Below are 10727 nucleotides of genomic sequence, written 5' to 3'. Positions count from 1 at the left end.
CCACAGGTGGACTTGCTGTAGAAGCATATAAAGGATGATCAATGGAAACAGGAAGCGCCTGAGCTCAATTTTGAGCTTCCTAGGAAATGCTGTGAATACTTATGTTTATGTGATGGCCTGGCTTTTTTTTTACAGTTTTATTTTCAAAAATGAAATTAACGTCACTTAACATTTATGTTCCAATAATATAACTTTTTCTGATTTTGGGACATTGTGTATAGGATTGTGATGGAAGAAATTATTGAATCCATTTTGGAATAAGGCTGTAACATAACAAAATGTGGAAAAAGTGAAGGACTGTAAATACTTTCCAGATACACTGTACTTCATGCGCGGGTTTGTGTAAAGACAATAATTTGTGCCAATCTATTTTCTACATGCAAACACCAAGAAATATATCCGCACAAGTGTAACTGTCGATGGTGTTGGCAAAGCAGAACATGGAAATATTTATCTAGCAGTGATGTGTGTGATTAATGTGATTTACTCAGTACGTACCACCCAGAGATGTTTTATCTCATTATATGACTAAGAATCAAATAATGTGCATACTAACAATTAAGCACACGCTATGATTAATTTCCCCTCATTTAAGTCCAATGCCTTTCAATATCCAGGTAAAATGGTTTGAATAATTCCCATCACTATCTTTCCCCCTCCACAAAGTTTCCTATCTGTACTGTCAAAGACACTCAGAAATACTGAGACTATTCTGTCAATTATAGCCCGGCCACCCTCCCTCCCACACACACATACACATCGTTTCTGACTTAATTCTCACTCTCTCCCTGCTCTATGTTAGACAGATGCGTCAGTGGGACAATAATGGAGCGCAGAGGCATATGAGTGAGTCCTGAGATGACAGAGAGCCTGGCGTTCCCAAATCCCTCTCTACTGCACCATGGCTCTTTGTCACAGTATAATCCTTCTTCACTCGCTGAGAGGCCAAGAAATTCAGAAATAGACAGAGAGAGGGGGCAAGGATAGAGAAGGAAGGACTAGGTATATGTTTAAAATATATTTGCCAGATCTATACTTACGACTGACCGCTGAATAGTGAGGTTAGCGAACAGAGGAATAAGGAATTGATTTTTAAGAGGGAAGCTATGCTGAGAGGGAGTCACTAAAAGAAAACAGCTTGAAGCAAGGGCTATGACTCAGCTGCATAGGCAATTAGGACAAGGTGCAATTCTTAGACAGAATCCAAATTACAGAGAGGCATTTAGAAACTGAGTGAGAGAGGGAGCAGGGGATGACGAGAAGAGAACGAGCGAGTCAGTGTCCACAGTGTGTGGGCAAAGGAAGAGTGAAAGAAAGACAAGCAGGGAGCCAAAATGAAAATACCTACGAGTGGAAGACTAAAGCAATTAGCTCATTTGAGTTGACAGAGCAAAGCCTGAGTGTTTGGAAGTGATAAGGTAGTGAACGTGCTGCACATCCAGAAGGCGAAACAACTGCATCTTCTCATCCCCCTATTAATTCCACTAACACACCATTGAACACTCCCGTTTCCAACACAGTCATTTCTTAGCACGCACACACACACACATGCGCACACGCACACATGCACACACACACACACACACACACACACACACACACACACACACACACACACACACACACACACACACACACACACACACACACACACACACACACACACACACACACACACACACACACACACACAAGACTGGCTTGGAGCACATTTGCTCTTGCTAATGGTCTGCGTAATTCAAACACAACAAAATTAGTGTTGAAAAAACACGTTTATGCCCCCCCACCACCACCACCACCCCCCAACGGTTCTTAGCAGGTTATTTCCAGGGTGATGGTTTGAATTTGTGACAGTGATTTGGAGGGTAATCTCCTGTGTATTAAGACAAATACCTCTCTTAAGAACACCTAATTATCCCTATACAGTATAAAAACCTGTGCTCATAACCTCTCATTGATATTTTTTTATAACATTTGTAGACAAAATGATCTTGGTTGTGTAGTCAGTGATGCAACAAACATCGTTACCATTTAGCATGCTTTCATTAACCAACAGCCTGTGTGATTCAGTTCACAAAGAAAAAAGCAGGTTGGCCAATATGTACATTTATGCACACAGGCACATGTACAGCCGTCTGCTGATGGAGTTGTCCTGTTGCCATACCTACTAAGTTGGTATATTGTGCGTTGTGACTTACTTTGTTTATGTGAAGAATCTGTTGCTGCAACTGGCAGGAGAAGACGAGTGGATGACACTGACCTGTGCTGAGGTGTTGCCCTCTACTTTGTTCAGATACCCCGCATTGCATCATGCTTTGAGTGAGTCCTTCAGTACTATTCAGAAATCATCTATTGTCAGTGTAGCGCATCAGATTCAACAATTGTCACTGTCACAACAAATTATCTGTCATCCCTTCACTAGTTTATTGAAATTGTTTGTTGAAGGTCAGAGGTGCGCAGTGCCCCGGAGCAGCATTTAACAAAGCTGCTGCTCGCAATAAAACAAAACAAACAGAAAAAGCCAAGATTTAACATTACAGATAGTTTTATTTATTTGGACTCTGCAGCTCATTAATGCTTTTCAGAAATGTTTTATGAAGGTCTTTGAATTCATGTTTTCATAGATATTTTCCGAAATAAAATTGTGCCAATGATGTCAAAATCGAGGACAAAAATAGACATGACTTTAAACTGTTGGCCTTTGACTGCACTGTGATGATCAAATTGATGTGATTTCATATTTTGTAGTATTGAACTTGCATTGAATTGAACTGAACAATGTTTTGTTTTTTTTTTAAATAAGTAATTGGTCTAGGGAGTGTGGGTGTTCCATGTGCGGAAGGATAAGCCCCTCCTCAGAATTTGCCCACCCCAGCGACCCTGAATTGTCACGCCTAACATGCCTATTGGTAAATTTTGCAAGAAGAGTGGACTCCATAACGTTGTTCAAATGTTAAGATGACTATTGTTATCCATAAGAATTGAAAAGCAGAAGTCCTACCCTGCTGACTCTTTATTTATAGTCTGCAACTGATGAACAGTGAGTCTATTACACACTTAGAATCAAGTCTTCCAACGTGTCTTCATAAAAGGATTTTTACCCTCCATGGATTTATTGTTTGTAAGAATTTTTGATATTCTATTAAGAATTTGAATAAAAACTATACCGTACCCTGCCGGTGGAGAGCAAATTCTGCTCATTTTCTTTGACTCATCAAGGGAAAACTGCAGATGATTCACACACGGGTGTTTTGAGCAAACAGTGATTGTTCGGCTGTCTGACAGACACATCTGCTTCACTCCATTGTCATTTACAGCCTCACCAAGCTCATCACTTGGCAGAAAATAAAGTTTGTGTCTAGCAGCAAATTATTAGAAGCATTTTGCACCTAAAAAGTAATGTGAAGAAAATGAATAAAAAAATAAATAAAGACATTTTCTTATAGACTCCTTTGTTACCAATTTTTATTTTTTTTTATAAACTATGGGATATTATTAATAAAGTCAATGAAAATGAACAATTAACCACTATTGAAGTTAATACAGGCATCCAGCTTCAGTAAAAGTTGAAAAAATCTTGAGTGCTTGAATCTGTGAGCCTTTAGAGGCTGATCCGAATAATAAATTAGATGAATAAAATAACACAACTACAACGTGTGAACCACAAATCAGATTCTACAGTGAACAGTCTTACCATTGTGCTGAGTCCACGACACACTCGAGAATTGTTGACAAGAATGTTTCTTGGATGGTTTGGAATATATGTGTACAAAATGAAGAGAATAAGCCAAGACGAGACAGTTGCTGCCACGTTTGCACCATAATTTGTTGTTTTGTGGTTTGCTTCCCTCTTAAGTGACTTTAATAAACTGTTAAATCTTAGAAACCTGATCCTGAATTAAGTACTTCGTAATGAATGTTCATTAGAGCTCTGTTTATTTGGTGTGTAAAACTATAAATGATTACTTTTTTTCCCCCATCACCCTTAGCTATCTGCCACATCACAAATTCAACACCCAACCAGTGAATAGACCCATTGAGTTTCATTTGGAGTGGCTGTCTAACCAAGGTCCTCAAAGTAAATATGAATACAGTACACTCTGTCAGGGTCACAGTCAGCTCCCTATTCACATAGCTCCGTGTCTATCGCAATTTCCTCAACAGCCAATCACCACTGCACGGAATCCAGGGAAACCATAGCAACCCCGAGGCCTTGGATGTTATTGGCAGGGTCGATAAAATGAAAGAAAAAAGAGACGGAAGTCAAGTTTAAAGAAAGGAAGAAAGAAAAAAAAGAAACAACTAAATCCATGCATCTGCCAAAACTTTTTCAGAGCTGCGGATATCTGACAGTGAGTGTTGATGAACCCGTGAGTTCAAATAGAATCTGTTTCTGAAGGTTACTGGAGCATCTCACACACACACACAAAAAAAAAAAATCTTTACCTCTCTCTTCTGTGTTTACATTCTTGTGTTACTCATGTAAAGAACAGCAGGCTGGCTCCAGGTACGTCAGTGAGTTTGTAATATCTTTTAAAATTGTGACGCTGAAAGGCATACTTGGTCTGTAGTTATGTGTTTTTGATTTGATTTGATTTGAAGTTTTTATTTCGAACATGTGAAAAAACCAAACCAACACAAAACAAAAAAACAGAACATCCAATTAGATAAACAATATAAAAAGGTCAACACCATATGTGCCTGTATCTTTTACATGCAGGAAAAGGAGTAGGACGACGACGTACCGTATGAAATTGAGTATATATATAAGTTCATGAATTCAACTGTCAAGACCTTGTAGACTTTTCAGGGTTTGGCTGAAGGTTTGGCCTCTCTAAAGCAGATTTTAAAGTGTATAACTTTACTGTCTGTCTGTAAATAGAGTTATGAGCTTAGTTATTGTAGGGGACATAAAATATTTCTGAGAAAAGTAAGAAGCAATCATGAAGTTCATCACATATCACATCCATCCATCCATCCATTCATCCATCTGTTGATTCTCAGCTGGTCATGACCAAAAGAGGACCCATTCTTAGTGTCATGAGAGAGGTTATTTTTACACGACTGATTATGTGTTGTTTAACTAGTAATTCGTGGACCATTGCCTTGGCGGAGTGAATGAATGAATGAATGGATGAATGAATGAATGAATGTGTTGATAAAAAAAAGTCTATGTAATTCTTTCAGTTAACCACAAACATTTCCCACTGTGCAAGAAGGTCCATAGTTTTTTTTGTTATTATTTTTTTTCTTACATAACTGAGCAGAATGTTTTGACACAAACTCCATTATATTGAGGATGATGGAGGACAGACGTTGTATTCTTGTGCAGCATGTGGGACACCGAAACCATCGAAACTGAAGTGGCCCCGTATGTTGAAAACAACATCTGGGTAGAAGTCTTTTGTGCGCGTGTGCAGGCGCGCGAATGAACAAACAACCTCGGTGCTGAAAAGGCCCAAAGCGCAGGCTGGAGACAAAATACACAGTGTATGGAAAAAAAAAAAATAAATGTCACACTGTCAGCTAATGTGTTTTATACATAAATGCATGAAGTTGGATATGCAATAAAGAGGCTTTTTAAAAGAGCCAACCTGGCAATTCTAACCACTTACAGAAGATAAATTGTCCAAAATCACTCCTAACTTGCTATTTAGTGCACTTTGTTGACGCTTGATAATTTTATTTGTGTGAATTATGAGTGTGAAGGTGTACTGCAAAACTTCAATAAGGAGAGCAAATATTCTGTCTCTGGTTTCTACATGGCTTTCAGGTAATATTTTCACCATGTTTTATGTTGATATGTAAAAGTCTAGTGATCATGAAACATGCTGATAAGTAATAAGGGTTCAAATTCTTGTTTCAGAGGTCACTGAGGACGCACCTTGTATTAGAGAGTAATAATGAATCAGTAAAAGTGGGAGTGATCTCAGACAATGCCAAATACATAAATCTCCATCATGAAACAGCCAAAAGACCTCTAACATAGGCGGATAATGGTGCGTTCATCTAGGACTACAAAAGGGTGATTAGGTAACAGATGTTTTCAGCGCTTTTAAAAACTGAATGTGAAGATTGAATTTATTACAGGCAATTATGCTCTGTTCTAGTTTGAACATCACTGCAAATAAAGAAAATACATGGCAGCTTACTTAAAGCTGCATTAACAAAGAAACTGACGATGGCACTTCTCCATTTGTTTTTCTTTTCTTTATCTGCCTGTTTGTTTCTCTGCCTGTCAAGTAGTGTTCATGTCTGCATTCACTTTTACCTTCGCAGTCACGAATGGGAGAGGTTAAAATAACAGAAGAGTGGCTGTCACGGCTGTGGAGGACATGCTCTTCCTTACATAGAGACGCTCCCACACACATGAGATACAACACAGGCTGACTGACGGAGAGAGAAACAACCAGGAACAACTTGCAGTTGCCAACCCTAATCCAAAGATGCACTGGTTCAAAGAGAGAACAGTGGCCTACATTACAATGACAGTGACATACAGTACAATGTGTGTGTCTGTGTGGAAAGATCTTGGTAGCCGTTCTTTCATGAGACTCGAAGTGATTTACATCATGGTTTGTTTTTTTTCTTGATTATGACATGTGCTTCATTAAGAATGTTTAATTTTGCAAACATGCCTTATTTCTTGTCATTTTGAACACAATCACTTATGAGCGAAAGTGATTATTGAAAAAGAAAACGCTCATAAAGATCTATGCAATGTTAGTGTAATGAAGACAAATTGAAATGAGAAGAAGCTGTCGTGAAAAAAATTCTAAACACAAGAGGTGTAACAGTTGCAGGCCTACATTTTCAAACAAAAATAGCTCTGATAATGTATGGATTCTAAGAGGCTCAGGGACAAAAAAAAATCCCATACTTTTTACATTTCTTATAAAGTCAGAAATCTACTGAAATGTTTTACTTCGGGAGTGATTTACCATAATTCTGCACAAAGCTGATAAAACTCATGCTTAGGCAAATAGATTGCACTCTCAGTTTGCATGTACTTTGTTGGTGATTTTCTAGGCATAACATGATGACTGACATCATGGCCAAACATGAGTATTTCAATTAGAGTTTCGTGTCTGGTTTACACCACAATGATCTGGATACTTACCGAGCATGGGATCCTCAATACGGCCTGTTAGTTGCTTCTGCACGTCTGTGTGTGCGCAATATCAAGTTTGAGCCCATGTTTCTACGTGCAAAGATTTAGGAGATTAGATTAGGCCTTTATTCTGCACCCTGGAAACGTAAGAGTGGAAAGTGTGGCGTTTATGCTTGACATGTGAGAACTGGCAGCTCTACCTTAGTGGGTTTTTACGCACATATTTTTTTTCCTTCTTTTCACTATTGAATTGGCTATAATTCATGGGAAAGAAGGAGACGGATTTTATTCATCCATGCTAAAATGTAATTAAGAAAAAATGGGGGACCAAGATAGGGCTATATTCTTCAGCACTCTGGTCGCGTCATCAATTACATGTCAGAAAACACATCAGATCAGCTATGAAAAGGTTATATTGTAGAATTGTGTAATTATAATCTGAAGAAGTTTGTTTTCAAAAAATATTTTTGAAATCTGATATGTTACCATTTTATCATATAACAATAATAGTCACACACACACACACACACACACACACACACACACACACACACACACACACACACACACACACACACACACACACACACACACACACACACACACACACACACACACACACACTATATAAATTAAATAAAAACTAAAGCCCAATCAATGAACTTCACTAATCTGGATGTCATGTTTCACTAAAGACTGAAAATGGCTCAACATTTTATTCGAGACTATTAGTAGAAGTGGGTATGTTTGTGTGTGTCTGTTTAGTCTTTTACCTTTTTTTGTCACCTTGTTATACCTTGACATGAAATAATTGAACAACAAAATGTTTCCAAATGTGTTTTAGTTTTTTCTTTAAACATGTTCATCACCCCTTGTTATTGTAGTTTAAAACTGAGGTCAACATCTGTTGTTGAGAGCATTCATACACTCAGGCCAAAGCCAAGTTTGGTTGTAGAGCAGTATGGAAACGGCTGCAGTCAGGTATAGGCTGTCTAATCAAGTGTTGAAAGGGAGTTGAGGCCATTTCTCACACCTAAGCATAGCATGGATCATTTCTTGCAATCCCATTGTGGCCACAGAAAGGCATCAGTCAGCGAGGAAGCTGTGACAGAATTTCTGTGGCCTGCTACCTGACCAGCACCTCTTACTGCTGGAGACTTCATTAACAGATATGGATCTAGAGGCTCAAGGACTTGTTCCCAACAAACCCTTAACCTCACAGTGTCTGCCATAGAGCCTTATCCCAGTCCTTTTCCTGTTGTTTCTCTGCAGATCCTATCAGAATGGAGCAAGACAGAATATATGGTGGCAGCTTAGCCGTTTTTTTTTTTCACCTCTTCTATCGCTTGCCAATATGAATAGCGAGAGCTTCTGACACACTGCTTACTTAAAAAAGATACATTGCATCTTTGGTTTCAGATTTATCAGTAAGCACATTTGCTAAAAATCAATGGGAGGAGTAAAATGGTTGAGTGTTAGTAAGCATACTCTGAAACAGTATGCAAATCTTTCTACCACATTGCTAATAAGAGGAAAATATATGATGGGTGGGGGCAGTGGTGGGGAAAGGAAGCTAGTTGATGACTTTAAGTCAATTAGCAAGTGATGAAGGGTGGGGACAGAGAAAGGAGGACGGCAGCAGCTATGACGGAACATCTTCACAGCTCATTTGCAACAAAGCAACATGCAGCTAAATTCAAAGAATACGACTGACTCAGCTGCAGTAGATAAGACAGCAGCTACCCCAGAGAATAGATTCATATTAACCCTGCTGATGTTGTCAGGGAGGGACTATTGTCTGGGTCCTTCTTTTGAGCCGTTAACACATTGGCCACTCTACTCCGCCCCTCAGTCTCTCACCCCCGGCACTAGTATAGTGGACCTAAAGTTGACTGAAAGGTTGATAGTATTATGTTAATTCCAGACATTCCTCCCCTTTTGCTGTTAACATTGAAGAGGAGGAGGAGGACATGGGAAAGAAAAAAGGAAGTAGCTGTGACTGTATGTCGCTGGTTATCAGGCACATTAAAGGCTTTACAAACAGCCAGTAGCCTCTTGTGAAGTCGCAAGTATGGCCAGAGCCACGCTGTGCTAGGGAAATAATAAGAGTCTGCTCTTTTTCAACCCACACATACTGTAACAACTTAGAACATTCTGTTTTGCCAAAGCAAAGAGAAGCCATCGCAGTCTGTTGGTGATTGAATATACAGCAATGTATCACTCTCACATTTCCTTAGAAGAAAATGAAGAAACACTTGAGTTGCAACTGCTTGTTGAGGCCTACCACTGCTGTGTGTGTTGGCAGAAAACACGAGAAACCCATATAGAGATTTCAAAATGATTGCATGTGCTGCAAAGGTGCTTGTAAAAAATACATACTGTATTTTTATGTAGGTTATGCAGTTCAAACTATGTAACCAGTACATTATGTTTTTCAAATAGTAGTTTGGTCACCTCACTGACTCACTCAGCTAATAAATATTTCCTGCACTTGTTTCGTCATACTGCATCAAAAGTGTCATCAACGTAAAGCAGCCATCTTATTGTATATTTCATGAAAATCAGTGTATATGCATAAATTAACAGAATACCACTCAGTGTCTAATGATCCACCGATTATTTGCTTTTTGATGTGACTAAACATAGAGTCTGGATGTTTTAAAATAAGTATTTGTGTTCCTGTCACTCCACCACACTCCATAATTATCATAGGAATTATACTTTAATGTCATGTTTACCCCAAATAGCATCAGCCGCAACACTTTTGCATGGCAACATAAAACTTTCTAATGACCGAAAACTGGCAGGGTTGAATATCTGTCAAAATAAGTGCAATAGAGCACTGATGGTGTTGGTTTGAAGGGCAACAGTATAATGTCACACACAGAGTGATTCAGCCATGATAAAGACTGGCCACGCTCATTTATGGCAGCTGGTCTTTCGGATGCATGACTTCAAGACTTTTCATATTGTTGAGATATATGATGACACATACAGCAACAGTAAAGATTTGTCTGCTTTGCAATTGTAGTGTGGTGCATTGAGTTTGCATTCTGGCAGTACTTGCATTGTTAAAGTAGGATTGTGTTAAACCACACACCTTCATAAAACATAGTTTTTTTTCATTATAAAAAGAAATGTTTTTGTTTCATTTGATAAATGATATATTCAAACCTACAACCTGTAGAAGAACACATAAGGAAAAGAAACCCACAGACTCTAGAACTGTGGGATACATGTATTTTTCCCCATCACAGTCACTGAGAAATCAATGTTAAGAACTAAGCTGAGGCATCAAAGACCAACAGCCTATCTGACCTGCATAGAGCCCCACTGTGGGGTATAATGCAGCATTGTACACCAGTTACTTAAAGACCCATTCATGCAGACACTAAATAAATGCATAGGACCGTAAGATGGGGGTTTGGGGTAGGATACGATTTACAATACTGCCTCCAGCCTTTACGATTAAACAACTTACACACAAATGGAAATATATTCAGAGAAGGGAAAAAAAAAACATCAGATGAAAGTGTTTCTGATTAGAGAAATACAAACCAAAGGTTGTTTTTTTTTATTTTTCATAGCCTCCTTTTCGCTCCATAAAAATAGTGTT

Source organism: Lipophrys pholis, assembly GCF_963383615.2.
Source record: "Lipophrys pholis genome assembly, chromosome: 11".
NCBI lineage: Eukaryota > Metazoa > Chordata > Actinopteri > Blenniiformes > Blenniidae > Lipophrys > Lipophrys pholis.
This window is presented reverse-complemented; position numbering follows the sequence as displayed.